This window comes from Haematobia irritans, chromosome 5 (genome assembly GCF_050003625.1).
Source record: "Haematobia irritans isolate KBUSLIRL chromosome 5, ASM5000362v1, whole genome shotgun sequence".
Classification (NCBI taxonomy): Eukaryota; Metazoa; Arthropoda; class Insecta; order Diptera; family Muscidae; genus Haematobia; species Haematobia irritans.
Genome location: NC_134401.1, coordinates 72,644,375 through 72,658,941, shown reverse-complemented (window position 1 = coordinate 72,658,941; position 14,567 = coordinate 72,644,375). Strand labels below are relative to the sequence as shown.

Genomic DNA, 14,567 nt, shown 5'->3' with positions numbered 1-14,567 from the left:
ATTCATTCTTTTCTCCTTTTAATACACCTATAAATCAATCGCCTGCTGGTTCAGCTCCAAAACCTTTAAGGGTCTTACCCCCAATGAAAACCATTTTTGCTGCCCGTTTTGCTCCAGAAACAACTGAGGATGATATTCATTTCTACATAAAATCAAAACTGAATGCAAATGTAGACATTAAGGTATCTAAACTGCAATTTGTAGAGAGGAGGAACAAGTCGTCATTCAAAATTTTCGTACCTGAGGACATTTTTGACACAGTGGTCAATCCGGAATTTTGGCCTTACAGAGCTGTGGTGCATGAATTTGTTTTTAGAGATAGAGTTGCCCGTTTACCTGCACGTCCCGTTGAGCAATTAAAAAACTGAATAAAACCCTGTCTGATACGAATTTTACTTTAGTTTATCAGAATGTTAGGGGACTTAACACAAAATTATGCAACCTATATACGGATAGCTTTGGCTTTGATTATGATTTGATTATATTTACTGAAACCTGGCTTCAAAGTAATATCTTAAATACTGAAATCTTATGCGACAAGTACCAAATTTATAGATGTGACCGCACAACTGGTTTGAAGAAATCTGGTGGCGGCGTCTTAATTGCTGTTTCTTCGAAATTTGCTTCATCAAAAATTGATATTCCAAATGAACTTCAAATTGAATATATAGGAGTGAAAATAAGGTGCGGCCATAATTCATTGTTTGTGACTTGCTCCTATATTCCTCCTGGTTCTTGTAACGATGTTTATAATGCTCATTTGACTGCTATCCAATCGGTCCTATCTACTGCGAGACCCTCTGATTTGATTGTTTTGTCTGGTGATTTTAACATTCCATCTATTACATGGAAATATTGTGAGGAAATGAATTACTCCGTACCAATGCTAAGAAATGGATATCAATCGGAATTTGTTGAAAACTTGTTAAAAGATGGTCTTTTTCAAATTAGCAACATACAAAATTCGAATAATAAATTACTTGATTTATTTTTTACAAATGAACTAAAAGATGTGTTTTTATCACGCGTCAATGCCGTTGTAAATCCTGAAGATGTTCATCATCCCACTGTCTGTATGGATATAAATATGTCTTTTTCGAGATCTATGCGAAATAAACTCGTATTGAAAACTGATAAAATATTCTCTTTTAATAGAACTGATTATGAAAAACTGAACTCATTACTATTAAATGTGGATTGGAATAAAATTTTACCAGCGAGAAATCTTGATGAATCAATAAATACATTTTATGAAACTTTGAATTCATTCATAGCCCAATCTGTTCCATTAATTCGAATAACTTCTCACACTGGTCCACCTTGGAATGACAGTAAATTACGTAACTTGAAGAATATAAAGAATAAACTTTATAAAAAGTATAAAAAATCTGGATCTGTGACTGACTATGCAAACTACTCAATTGCTCGTTCAGAATACAACCTGTGGAATAAACAATCCTATAACAATTATTTATCGAAAATTAAAAATGAACTGAAGCTTAATCCAAAGTCATTTTACAGATTTGTTAATTCTAAACGTCAATCAAATGTGTATCCAAGAACCCTTCACTATGGTGCTGTTGAAGGGGATGATAATGAATCTATATGTAATTTGTTTTCAAAGTTCTTTGCAACAACTTACTGCCATAAGGATTTCAAGCAATCTGATGCGTACCCATATAAGATACAGGAATACTCGACATTCACTACTCCATTTATTTCTCCTGATATTGTGATGAGTTATATGGAAAAGATAAAATGTTCATATCGCCCGGGCCCTGATGGGATTCCCAGTAACATCCTCAAATATTGTGCTCATTCTCTTTCGACTGCTCTGTCATTTCTGTTTAATGAATCTTTGCGCACAGGTCACTTTCCTACGTTGTGGAAGAATTCATTTATCATTCCGCTATTTAAAAATGGAAGCAAGTCAGATATTACGAATTATAGAGGCATTGCTAAATTAAGTGCTATTCCAAAACTGTTGGAGAAAATTATTTCTGATAGTTTGAATCATCAAGTCTCCTCTCTTCTATCGCCTAAACAACACGGCTTCCGTAAATCTTGTTCGACCATAACAAATATCTTGGAATTGACTACAATGGTTAATGAAGGCTTTAGAGATCGTTTACAGACTGATGTTATTTATACTGATTTTAGTAAGGCGTTTGACAAAGTAAACCATTCACTTTTACTGTACAAACTGCATCGCATGGGCTTCAGTGAATTAATGGTATCCTGGTTTGAAAGTTATCTAAAGAATCGTACACAATTTGTAGTATTTGATAACATTATTTCAAAATCAATACATGTGCCTTCTGGTGTTCCACAAGGCAGTCATCTTGGCCCTCTATTGTTCTGCCTATTTATAAATGACCTTCCATCAGCCATTAAATATGGTTACACTCTCATGTATGCTGACGATGTTAAAATTATAAAGGTTATTCGGAATAGTGATGACCAATCCTTACTCCAATCTGATCTGAATAGCATGTACAGATGGTGCTCATCAAATATGATGGAACTGAACATAAGGAAATGCAAGCATATCTCTTTTTATAGATTAAATTATATCGACACGAATTATAACTTGAATGGCACAACGCTTGAAACTGTTGAATCCTTTAAAGATCTTGGAATACTTTTGGATCGCATGCTAAATTTTAGATCTCACATTTCTATGACTGTAAATAAGGCCTATGGATCATTTGGATTTGTCAAGCGCTGGAGTAAGGAATTTTCTGACCCATTTGTTACAAGAAACTTATATACTTCACTTGTGCGTCCTATCCTGGAATATGGATCTGTAATTTGGGACCCACAGTACCAAATTCATTGCAATCGTATTGAATCTGTTCAGAAACAATTTTTACTGTTTTGTTTACGTCGGAATAACTGGACACCTCAAACCTTGCCGTCTTACAAAGAAAGACTATCGCTCATCAAATTACCTACACTGAAAAGTAGACGTACCATGCTGAATATCTGTTTTATGGTTGATTTAATTAACGGAAGATTTAAATCTGACTTCCTTATTAACAGCATATCATTCAATGTACCCTTTAGACCTACCCGCAACTTTGAACTGCTCCACATTGAATACTTTCGAACGAACTTTGAAAACAACGATCCACTTCGCCGTCTTTGTAAAGAATTCAATAAATTTTATTATTATCTTGATTTGTCAGAAGAGAAATACAATGTAAAGAAAAAGATAACATTATTATTAAATACTTGATATATTAACAAACAATATGTATATAATGTAATATATTACTGTTAGTCTGTAAGGGTTTAATCCATAGATGAAAATAAAAAAAAAAAAAAAAAAAAAAAAAAAGATAAAATTCACGTTAACAATAAAATTCATATTCACGATAAAATTCGCACTCACGGTAAAACAGACACAAAAAGTCACAATCACGAACAAATTCACGTTCACGATTAAATTCAAGCTCACCGATTTTAATCACCTTTACATATTTAATCACGCTTAATATTTCAATAGCGTGAGTCACGAGAAATTTCGTTAATTACCAGAATTTTATTGAGCCACGAAAATTGTCGTGAGACATAAACATTGTTTATGTGTGAGCGTGTGCGAGTATGACTTTTCATTTCGTGACCGTGAATTCCTACCCACATGATATGCGTGAGTACAAACATTTCTTCGTGAATGTGTTTGAGATTGATTGAAATTCCACACACGCGCGCATCTAAGTATACATTTACTGTAAAATAACAAAAAACTTAACAAAAATCCAATAAAACATAATACGTCTATCATTACAAAACAAAATAGTTTGTAGTCACAATTGCCCAAAGTTGCCCAATGTTGCCCACAGCCAACATTCTCTACCGCCTAAACGAATGGGCATGGCGACCCGAAATTTTAGCTAGACGCTTCTTAAATGACTTCAACATGATTAAAAGTAAAAAAAAAATTTAGCGAAATCTATAAAAATTCGGGGTCGAAAGGGTTAAGGAATTTCCTTATTTCTCCCGGCGTTGGGGAGTGCGCTGGTGCGGTTAATCTGTTGGATGTCCCAGATGGCGATGGGCCCGCTTCCGTCGTTGCTTTATTTGGTCCCTCGGTAGCACTCAATGGGGCGAGAGGTGGTGGGGCGGTTTTAAGTTGATTGGGTCCGATGGCATTGGCAGATGATGGGTTGTTTGTTTGGAGGGGCTTATTTTGTGGTCGGATGGTGGGGCTAGTCGGCTCTAATGACGGCAATTCGCATGAGTTACTCTATACGGTAACTTTCCGAGTGCTGCTTATTGTCGCCAGAGGGTGTAGAGGGGGCACCAGCTGTAAATCTTTTATCACCCTTGGGCGTGCCTTATTGTTATTGTTTTTATGCGGAGGTTTGCGTGGAGCTGTTGCTTTGCGTATCATGTTTACTCTTTGGTGGCCCAGGATAGAATGATCCTCGACCAGAGTTTGACTTTCCTTTTATAAGAAGGTAACGGTATTTTATTTATTTATTATTTTTTTTTTCTTACTATGATATTTGTGTATTTAGGTATTTTTTATTGGTCTCTTCTATAGTTTGTTATCACGAAGCACGACTGGTTTCGTATCTTGTATATGCACTTTTAGAGACTTGCCCTTGTCGTCCGTCAACTCAACAATATTGGGGTGCACATGCCCGGACACGATATAGGGCCCCGAATACTTTTCAGCCAATTTATGGGTGAATTTATCGGCGGCTGATGACTGGGGTCGTTCCTTTCTCTATACTTGTGAGCCTATCGCCGGAGTCCATTTTCGGCGCCCGTAGTTGTAGTGGCTTTGTTGGGTTTTGGAAGATTCCTTATTATTAACCACCACGGCTGACCACAGTTCGGACATTCTCGCGGGCGCGTTGGGTGCATTGTCGTGGGTAGTCTGGGCGAGGTTTGATGCCTGAATATTTCGGCCGAACAACACTTCGGCAAGGGAAAACCTGGTCGACTCTTGTATAGCGGTATTTATGGCGAAGCTTATTTCCGACAGGTGACTGTCCCACCGCCGATGATCGTTGCCGGTGTATTGTGCCATCATCGTTTTGACTACCCTGTTGGTTCTTTCAGTGGGGTTTTCGTGGGGGGGCGTAGTATGCCGTGGTGCGGCGCTGGATCCCCCTTTCTTGAAGGAAGTTCTTCATTACCCGACTAGTGAACTGTACTCCGTTATCGCTTAGGAACATTTTCGGACATCCGAACCTGTGGATAATTCTTTTCTGCATAGCTTTAACGATGTCATGTGGTGTGGCATTGCGAGTGGGAATTAATTCTACCCATCTGCTGAATTTGTCAATTATAACCAGTAGTGATGTATTTCCTTTTGGAGAGCGGGGAAGAGGCCCCATGAAATCAGCGCAGACGACTTCCCATGGAGAAAAGCACTGTATAGTCCGCATATGCCCGCAGGGCGCTCCCTGGGTCGGTTTATAGCGAGGGCAAGTCTCGCAGCTTCGCACATATGCCCTTACATCTCGGGTCATCCCAGGCCAGTAGTAATTCTCTTGAATTCGTCTTGTAGTTTTAAACACACCTAGTTTTAAACACACACAGCTGTTATCTCATCATGGTGTTGGTGGAGAACGTGCAGACTCTCCTCTTCCGGCACGCATCGTTTCCACTCTGGTTGTGTATCGTGTATGTTTTGTCGAGGAATGTGTTTGTATAGCACATTGTCGATTATTTGTAGATCGGGAAATTTCTTGGAGTTATCAGACACTGCCCGGAACATCTTATGGTACCAGCCAATAGTAGTTACGGCCAATAGGGAAGCATCTTCGATATGTGGCAAGGGTGCTCGCGAAAGCGCGTCGGCCACGACGTTCAAACTCCCTTTACGGTATTCGATATCAAAGTCGAATTGCTGTAACTCGAGTGCCCATCTGGCCAATCGTCCCGAAGGATTCTGTAAGTTGTGGAGCCATTTCAAAGAGTGATGATCGGTAATGACGGTGAATTTGTACCCTTCAAGGTAAAGCCTCATCTTACGAATTCCCCAGAGGATGGCGAGACACTCTAGTTCGGTCGCCGAGTACTTTCTTTCTAGGTCGGTTAGTGAGCGGCTGGCGTAAGCGATCACTGATTCATTCTCGCCGTGTCTCTGGAATAAAACCACGCCTAGTCCTTCTTTACTCGCATCGGTCTGCAGCACGAAAGGATGTGTGAAGTCGGGGCAGCTGAGGACGGGTGACTCCGTCAAGGCTTGCTTTATTTGTTCAAATGCATCGTTCTGTTCGGCTTCCCAATGCTAGCGAACCCCTTTCTTTAGCAGACGATTCAGCGGGGCTGATAGTAAAGAGAAATTCGGTACGAACCTTCGGTATCATGACGCTATGCCCAAGACTCTTCTCAGTTCTTTCAGATTGCTGGGCGGCGGAAGGTTTCGTATGGCTAAAACTTTATCAGGATCGGTTCGTATGCCTTCGGTCGTCACTAAGTGCCCAAGATAACGAATGCTAGTGCGCACGAAATCGCATTTCTCGAAGTTCACCACCATATGGGCTTTCTGCAAGCGACGGAATAGTGTTGAGTGTTCGCATATGCCCCTCAAAAGTGCGACCGAGTATGATAATATCATCGATGTAAACGAAAACTAAAGGGTAAAGATCGTCGCCGACGATTTGGTCTAGAGTTCGTTGGAAGGTGGCCGGTGCCGAATGTAGCCCGAAGGGCATGACCTTCCATTGAAAGAGTCCCCTTCCTGGCACGGTGAACGCTGTATACTGTCTGGACGAGTCTTCGAGAGGTATCTGCCAGTAGCCGTTTTTCAGATCGAGTGAGGATATAAATTTAGCTTCCCTTAGTTGGTCGAGTATGGCGTTAATCTGAGGTAACGGATAAGTTGACTGGCTGCGTTCAGTTGTCGGTAGTCGATGCACATTCGCCATCCGCCCTGTTTCTTACGTGCAAGTACAATCGGAGAACTGTATGCACTGTAAGATGGTTCGATTCGGTCATCAGCCAACAATTTGTCCACCTCCTCGTGAATGATCGACATCATCGCGGGGTTGCGAGGGTGGTAGTGTTGCTTTATAGGGGTGTCGTGTCGGAGCCGAATGGTGTGTTGGGCCACGGTGCACAAGCCCCTCAGTGTGTCGAAGATTTGCCTGTGGTTTTGATTGAGGTCAGAGAGCTCCTTATTTTCTTCGGGTGATAGAAACTCCCGGCTGACGAGGCAATGTAGGTTTGGGCTGGATTCAGTGTGCCGATAGAATTTCGAGGTATAAGTCGCCCATTGAGTTCTAATTTGATTTTCCGTTGGGAGAGGAAATCCATTCCCAACACTATTGGCTCCGCGAGTTTTGGGATGACAGATGCGTTTACTGTCGTGACTAAACCATCAAATAAAAGCTCGACCCGATAGTTCCCCACGCACATGGTCGTCCTTTGATCAGCGAATTGCACTTCAGTCTTTGCAGAGCTTCGTTTCACTCCAGAGTCTTCCAAGTGCTGTTTCAATGTTTCGTCGACGAGCGAGGCACCTGTGTCCACCAGTACATTAACTTGTAATCCATGGACATGGACTCGCAAGAAATATCGGCCATGGCAGTTGATCGTGGTGGTGTCGGTGATGCGACAACTACAGTCCTTGGATAAAATGTTTTCTTTGCCACAAAATGAGCAGAATAAACGACCCTTCCTGACGCACTGGTGACGGATGTGACCCTTTCCTTTACATCGCCAGCAATGACTACAACGATCATATGTATCTCGCAATTGAGTCACCATGTGTGAGGTGTGCGCCCGCTCGGCACGTGCCTCATCTCGCTTGAGCAGCTCGAAGTCATCTACAAGGGCTATAAGGTCGTCGAGGGTGTTAAAATCGTGCCGCCTCACGTAATGTCGGTACTCTGGCTGAAGGCCCTCGTATATCCTCTCCAAATGATCCATCGCTTTCAACTGTGGATGTTGTCTTGCTGTGGTAACCATTTGGAGAATATAATCCTTCGCTCTTTCCCGATGATGATGTCTTCGATTGTAGAACGACTGTTCGATTTGCGACAAATATCTCCGGGTCACGAAAAACTTTTCGGCTTCTGTTCGGAACGATTTCCAAGAGAATATGTCGTCTCTTTTGACCCGATACCATTTAAGGGCATTCCCCTGTAGTACCACAGGTAGTGTTGGTATCAACCGTTCGCTGGGAATTTGGTAGCAGTTGGCTAGTTCTTCGAACCTTTCTAAAAATTCATAGAGATCCCCCTCGCCGGTGAATTTGAGGTCCCACCTTTGGACTGTTGACATGATCTCATAGTCGGGGGATCGTGTCGTCTTGGTCTCTCGGGGACTTCCAGCGTTTCGGCAGATACCACTGTTTTTTCCTCGGCTTTTACCTCGTTTTCAATGTCTCGTAGCAAGTTTTCCGAAGACGCCCTTAGTCTCTTTGTTTTAACGAAACCGGCCAGGTGCTTCCTCAGATGTTCAACGGTACAGCCTTCGGAGGTTATTCCTGCCCTTCGACATTGCTCAACGAGCTGCTCCTTCTTCAGCAAGTATATCCATCCAAGTGATTCTATATTTAGAGAGTTATCAGATGCTGGACACAGTTCTCCCTCGGTGGTGGTCGGTATAGTTTTTCCGCAGTGCGACTCGGAACTTGGTCCCTGCTCGGGCGCCATTTGTAACGAGGTTTTATCGTTGGTTGAGGTAAGCTCAGTCGCCTCCAAGGTCTCCGTAAGGACCCACGAAACCTTTCGGAATAAAAACACAAGTGGTTAACTCTCTCGAGTGAAATAGAAAATTAATTCAGCTTTATTGATAAATATTTGCAATCTACTTGCGTGATATACGATAATCTCTCTAATATATTTGATGTATGATGGGACGGGCAGTCGTTACTTCGTTGAGTTGTAGAGGATCGGGAATTGGTATACTCGCTGGTGTGATGGCGTTCGGCGGTAGTTGATTCGTCGCAAATGCCGAACGACTGGATTGGTAGGCGGTCGGTGATTATAGCGACTTCGGTTCGTCGAATATTGGCTGATGAGAACTTCGGTTCGGTGAATGATGTCGGTCGTCGTTTGTTGAGGTTTCGCTGGATGATCGGGTATTGGCGTTCAGGCTGGTTTGTTGGTTTCCGGTGGTTTGTGACAGATTCGATTCGGGGTAGGTTTTCGTTGATCTCTGCTTCAGATGCCTTCGCTACCGTTGATCGTTGTGGGGCTAGCTTTGGTGTCGGTAGTGGGGTGATAGTCGGGATCAGCTTCGGGTCGGTGATCGGTCAGGGTCGGTAATCGGTCAGGGTCGGTGTTTAGTAGTACTGACGACTATCATGCAAGCTACTACTACGGCCAGTGTTGCCAACTCCCCAAGGCCAAAAAGCACCAAAAATATATTATAAATTCTAACATACCACCTTCCGCCACAAAATCGAAAATTAAATGCTCTACTAAAAAAACAAAAAAAAAAAAAAACTTCCGAAGATGTATTATAGAACTTTTGTAAATTTAATTTTAAGAAGTTAAGGTGGGTATTAAGATCGAGTTTAGCAGCTAAAATAGTCATTTTTAACAATTACTTTTCTTTAATAATTAATTTTAAGGAATACAAACTTTGTGAAAATTTTCTTTTAACTATTCCCCATCAAGTTATAATAAAATTTGCAGCAAATATGCATAATTTTATGCCTTTTTTCCTGATATAGTTTTCACTTTAGCGGCAAAACTCGAACATTTTGATCAGTGATGTTTTTCAACTTTCAAAATATTAATATATGGAAGGAGTCTATTGCTTATTTCAGTTGTGCGTGCTTTTGTGAATTTAATACAAACGTTTTTAATGACATCTTTACCAAATTCACAAATTCGACACTCATCGCTCGACTTTCCTACAGAATACCCTAAGTAACAATATTAATTAAAAATAATCAATACCAACTTCATTACAATCAAATTCTATATTTGGCAATAAATTTGATTTTCTTCGGCTCTTGAAAGTCTAATCAGAATTTTTGTATCAATTAAACTTAATACTGTTCAAAATAAAAAAGCACCAAAAGCACTAAATGAAAATGCCAGAAAGCACCAACCCAATAAACACAGGATGAGCGTTTTTCAAATGCAACACCTCTTCAGTTTGAGGGTAAATATCATTTTCAACATAAATTCAACTTGACTTGAAAAAGCTCATCTTCAATTCATCTTCAAATTGTTTGCGAATTACAACCAATTTGGCAAAATGTTGACGAAAACTTTGAAAATGTGTTGAAGATAATTGGAGAAAACTTTGACAAAACACTACCCTGAAATGCAACGAAAAAACCACATGGTTTTCAATACTACTTTGGACAACAAAGTTCGTGGAAGAAATACAAAAATGTGGAAATTTTTTAATAATCAATTGAAATTGCTTATAATAATTGGTAAGTAAAACTAAAACACGAAATGAAAACTTGAAGGAAGTCACTAAACTCAAATCTCTTTGCAGACAACTAAAATATTTGGATGCTGATTCTTGGACACATTAAGAGGCTGGCCGATGAAAAATGGTAGTGGCTTATCGAGAAGAGAAAGTTTCCATAAATCAAAGTGCAACCAAAAAAACTTGGTATTTATGCTTTTCCATATCAACAACTACTGGATGATAATTCGCATCACATCGATAGATTAATTTATATCGCATCATCGGTTTAATTTGTTATTTTGTGAATTGAAATTGCTGGAAATTTATTCCAATTATCTGGCCATCAAGTTCCTGAAAATTGCCAGTATTTTAATAACAACAATTTTGTAACACCAACGTTCTTGAGGAAATCACGAAGTACCTGGTCAGTTGGAAGAAATACAAATTGGTAAGTCAAAATAAAAAGTGAAATGAAAACATAATGGAAATCACAAAACTCGATTGTTTTGCAGAAAACTAAAATCATTGAATGGTATATTCTTGGAAGATGTTGGCCGATGAAAAACCGATGAAGGAAACAACAAAGAAAAGTTTTCAGAAAACTTACAAAGTGCAACCAACTAAAACAAAGTGCAACAATTCCTATATCAAGAACTTCTGGATGAAAATGTGCATCATCGGTTTAATTTGTTATTTTGTGAATTGAAATTGCTGGAAATTTATTCCAATTATCTGGTCATCAAGTTCCTGAAAATTGCCAGTATTTTAATAACAACAATTTTGTAACACCAACGTTCTTGAGGAAATCACGAAGTACGTGGTCAGTTGGAAGAAATACAAATTGGTAAGTCAAAATAAAAAGTGAAATGAAAACATAATGGAAATCACAAAACTCGATTGTTTTGCAGAAAACTAAAATCATTGAATGGTATATTCTTGGAAGATGTTGGCCGATGAAAAACCGATGAAGGAAACAACAAAGAAAAGTTTTCAGAAAACTTACAAAGTGCAACCAATTAAAACAAAGTGCAACAATTCCTATATCAAGAACTTCTGGATGAAAATGTGCATCATCGGTTTAATTTGTTATTTTGTGAATTGAAATTGCTGGAAATTTATTCCAATTATCTGGTCATCAAGTTCCTGAAAATTGCCAGTATTTTAATAACAACAATTTTGTAACACCAACGTTCTTGAGGAAATCACGAAGTACGTGGTCAGTTGGAAGAAATACAAATTGGTAAGTCAAAATAAAAAGTGAAATGAAAACATAATGGAAATCACAAAACTCGATTGTTTTGCAGAAAACTAAAATCATTGAATGGTATATTCTTGGAAGATGTTGGCCGATGAAAAACCGATGAAGGAAACAACAAAGAAAAGTTTTCAGAAAACTTACAAAGTGCAACCAATTAAAACAAAGTGCAACAATTCCTATATCAAGAACTTCTGGATGAAAATGTGCATTACATCAATTTACATCCCGTCATCAGTTTGATATTTTGTGATTTCCTCTTGCTGGAATCTATTCTAACACACAAGCCAGCAAGTTCCTCGATAGTAAATATTTCAAATTGCCAGCATATTAATGACACCAACATTATGGAGGAAATGGAATTATACATGTAAAAATGTTTAAGATATTTAAAGTTGTATTCATAGTTTTATTTATTAATACGTTTAATAAGATAATTACATTTTGATTGGTATAATATTATTATTTTCATATATTATTAATGTTATTTTTAAGATTATTATATTTGTTAACGAAAAAATAAAATTTACAAAATCCCTAGAAATTTTGTATTGACTTTCAGTTGGAACTAGGATTGACTTTCATACAAATTGTGGTTTGAAAGTATTCGCAACAATGCTAGTTTTTTATTTTTCTCACATTGAAAACTGTTTGAGAAATTATTGAGTAGCGATGCATTTCAATTTGAGGATTACAATTGAGAAATTATTGCTATTGTGTTGAATTTTACTGTTGAGGGTAATGTCTGTTTTTTGTTGAGAACGCGATTTTCTCAACAATTTCTCAACTTGAATATTACCCTAATCCTTTGAAAAAATGTTTGAAAAATTATTGAATTTTAGTATTTTTCAAACGTTTGTGTTTATTGGGAAGTTGGTGCTTTTTTTGAAAAGGCACCAAAAAGGCAATTTGGTGCTTTTTAGAAATCAAAAAGCACTAAATTTGGTGCTAAAAGCACCAAATTGGCAACACTGACTACGGCTACTATCTAGTCTACGAGCGAATAGTAGGCCCGAAGGTCTCTGTGGGGGAACAGTAGGCCCGAAGGTCTCTGTGGTGGAACAGTAGGCCAGAAGGTCTCTGTGGTGGAACAGTAGGCCCGAAGGTCTCTGTGGGGGAACAGTAGGCCCGAAGGTCTCTGTGGTGGAACAGTAGGCCCGAAGGTCTCTGTGGTGGAACAGTAGGCCCGAAGGTCTCTGTGGTGGAACAGTTGGCCCGAAGGACTCTGTGGTGGAACAGTTGGCCCGAAGGACTCTGTGGTGGAACAGTAGGCCCGAAGGTCTCTGTGGTGGAACAGTAGGGCCGAAGGTCTCTGTGGTGGAACAGTAGGCCCGAAGGTCTCTGTGGGGAAAAGTAGGCCCGAAGGTCTCTGTGTCGGAACAGTAGGCCCGAAGGTCTCTGTGGGGAACAGTAGGCCCGAAGGTCTCTGTGGTGAACAGTAGGCTCGAAGGTCTCTGTGTAATATGTATTTCGCGTCTGGGAATAAATTCCACAGACGACGCAAAGAAAGTATTACCGAACTTCGAGCGGGACGATGTGCAATGAGCCACTCGTAGTACGATTAGCACAGTAGATGCTGGTGATGTCCAGAGTCTCAGTCAGTCGCCTATCCGAGTCTGCCTTTGGTCGGCAAAACGGCCACCATGTAAGTAGGGCACACAATGAAGTGACTGTGAATTGTCACTGACTGAAAGAAATAAACAATTAATTTCTTGTCACCAAAAATCACTCTTACGTACTAAGTAGGGCACACAATGAAGTGACTGTGAATTGTCACTGACTGAAAGAAATAAACAATTAATTTCTTGTCACCAAAAATCACTCTTACGTACTAAGTGGTTGATCACATGACCTAGCGGTGGGTTATGTGTGTGTGTAGTGTTGGTTGGTTGACTGTTGGGTGACGTAGGTAGCATTAACAATGTAATGCAAAATAGACTAAGTCACTTTTGTACGTAAAAAACACTAAGTCGATTTTGGCACGTTACAAAGCATTTGTGAAATGTCTATAGCAAAATACATTGTGTGGGGGATACTTTGTACTGGTGACATGGTCAGTAGTAATTCACTACAGTTTCACTATTTACATTTCCTACATGGGAGTTTTTCGAACCGATCTCAGTTGTGTGTGTTCTTTTTTCCTTCTTCTTACACTTCTTAAACCTCGTTGTTTATGTTATAGCCACACCAAATGAATTTCAACACAACACAATTGTTTTTGTTTTCTGTACTTTTGTGGCGTTTCTTTGCCAATATTTATGTCTAATTTTGAGTCGCTCACTGCGCGACTGCGTTCTAAATATTTCTTTTTACCACTTCATCAATTTTGCATGTACGTATGCTTAACCATTGTTTGTACACTTATTCCATTATCTGGCGAGATAGGACTAACAAATGATGAATAATGCCATATATAAAATATAAAATAAAAAACACATTTAAAATAGTTTTTGTACATTTATTTGAGTGGACTGTACCGCTTGACTATCGTAACCATACCGATACTGAACACACAAAAAAAAGTAAAAAAGTTGAAAAATAAGAGAATATAAAAAGCTCAAATGAGAGAGCATGGAGAGCAAAGCATTCATTGGAATGGTTCCTCAACAAACGATAACCATTCAAAAGCATATTATATTTAAATTCTAAACAATAATTTTACAAGTGAGAAAATTTTTGCTAGCATATCATATCATATTAATTGTATTCCAAATTTATCGTATTTAGAAATACAAATAAATATGAATTTTTATTAACGTATAATCTTGTACTTAATTTCCTTTTTACCTTTAAGGCCAGTATAAAGTTGGCATTATCGCGCTAAAATGGCCATGTTTTCACGGTTACTTTTCTTTAATAATTTTTTTAAGAAACTTAACTTGTTCAATTATTGCTTTGGACCATTCCCAAGTTATAATACAATTTGCCCAAAAGGTTATAATGTTATTTTGGTTTTACCGATTCGAGT

The 14,567-nt window shown here is 39.0% G+C and overlaps 1 protein-coding gene and 1 long non-coding RNA gene across 2 annotated transcripts in view; one reads left to right on the top strand and one right to left on the bottom strand.

Moving 5' to 3' along the window:
• Elk (Eag-like K[+] channel) overlaps positions 1-14,567 on the bottom strand; it is a 1,103,641-nt gene that overhangs the window by 375,844 nt on the left and 713,230 nt on the right. The gene's annotated exons all lie outside the window — the stretch shown is intronic.
• Positions 10,032-12,143, top strand: LOC142241264 (uncharacterized). Its single transcript, XR_012723550.1, has 5 exons — positions 10,032-10,363; positions 10,429-10,792; positions 10,857-11,188; positions 11,253-11,584; positions 11,649-12,143. It is a non-coding gene; the product is annotated as an uncharacterized LOC142241264 (long non-coding RNA).